Raw genomic sequence first — 1,223 nt, 5'->3', positions numbered from 1 at the left:
CTAAATTTGAATTTTAATCATTCAAGTTGGTGCTTTGGTTAATTTTATTTGTTTGAGAAGTTCTTAATACCCTTTTTAGATTGATCACCTAAAAATTGATTTATCACTTGTCTCAAACACTTAACAAATAAACTAAGAAGTAGTTGTACTACTTAGTTTATTTGCCAAGTTAAGCATACTTTTCTTAAGATCTTATATTAAGCAGTAAGTTGTAACTGGAATATTCTTGAAACCATTATATTGTCATTGGAATTTATTTCAACAAAGCCGAGATGGCAAACAAAGAATAAAACCGAGTTCACTTACTTAATCAAATAAAAAGAACACACCGAAAATGAGAGTAATAACCTTTCAACAAATTGGAACCTTGCGAGGGACGATTTGTTGAGAGGGGAAAAATAAACCTCTCCAACAAAATTCTTTCAACAAATTGGCGCTGCTTCCGGGGAATTGTTAGATAATAGAACATTTCATATTTATATGTCATTCATCAAATAATTGTGCATAAAACTATTTTTGCTTTTGTACAAATTATTTTTGACTTTGTACAAAAATGTGAATTATTAAATATGTATATTATCTATTCACTAACTCTTCTTGGAAAATAGACAGAAGAACTTCTTTCTGTGCATGAACAGGAATAAACAACTTGAATTTTCTCTTGATTCTGAAATAGAGAAAACACTCAAGAAATAGAAAAAAGCACAAAAGAGGGCACGTAAAGCAAGAACTATTAATCAAGAAAACAGAACAGAAATGGCAGTCAATCATGAGTCCAGTGCATAAAATCAGAATAGCATAGGAGGATTTGTCAGCTTCAACCCCAGGAATATGATAAGAATCGGGAGACCTTCCGGCTATCAAAGGCCAACAGAAATGAAAACGGGGCTAGTATAACTCATGTACGTCAACCCTTCTGCTGGATTAGATCAGGAAGATCCACACAACCATCTCACCAAATTTTATGAGTTGGTTGGTACTGCTGGGATCTCTGAGTCTGAGGAGGAGACCATCTTTCTAAGGCTATTTCCATTAACACTAATCGGTAAAGCCAAAGAGTGGTTCCTCGATCTCCCATAACATATTCAAAATAACTGGAATTTGGTTGAAGAAAAATTTATGTCAAGATATTTTCCGCAAGGAAAATTTATGGACTTGAAAACAGCGATCTCCACCTTCATCCAGCCTTCTGGGGAGAGTCTATGCGAGGCATGGGATAGATT

The sequence above is a fragment of the Lupinus angustifolius genome, chromosome LG20, assembly GCF_001865875.1.
Source record: "Lupinus angustifolius cultivar Tanjil chromosome LG20, LupAngTanjil_v1.0, whole genome shotgun sequence".
Lineage (NCBI taxonomy): Eukaryota > Viridiplantae > Streptophyta > Magnoliopsida > Fabales > Fabaceae > Lupinus > Lupinus angustifolius.
The sequence above is the reverse complement of the archived record's forward strand: the minus strand, read 5'-3'. Positions refer to the sequence as shown.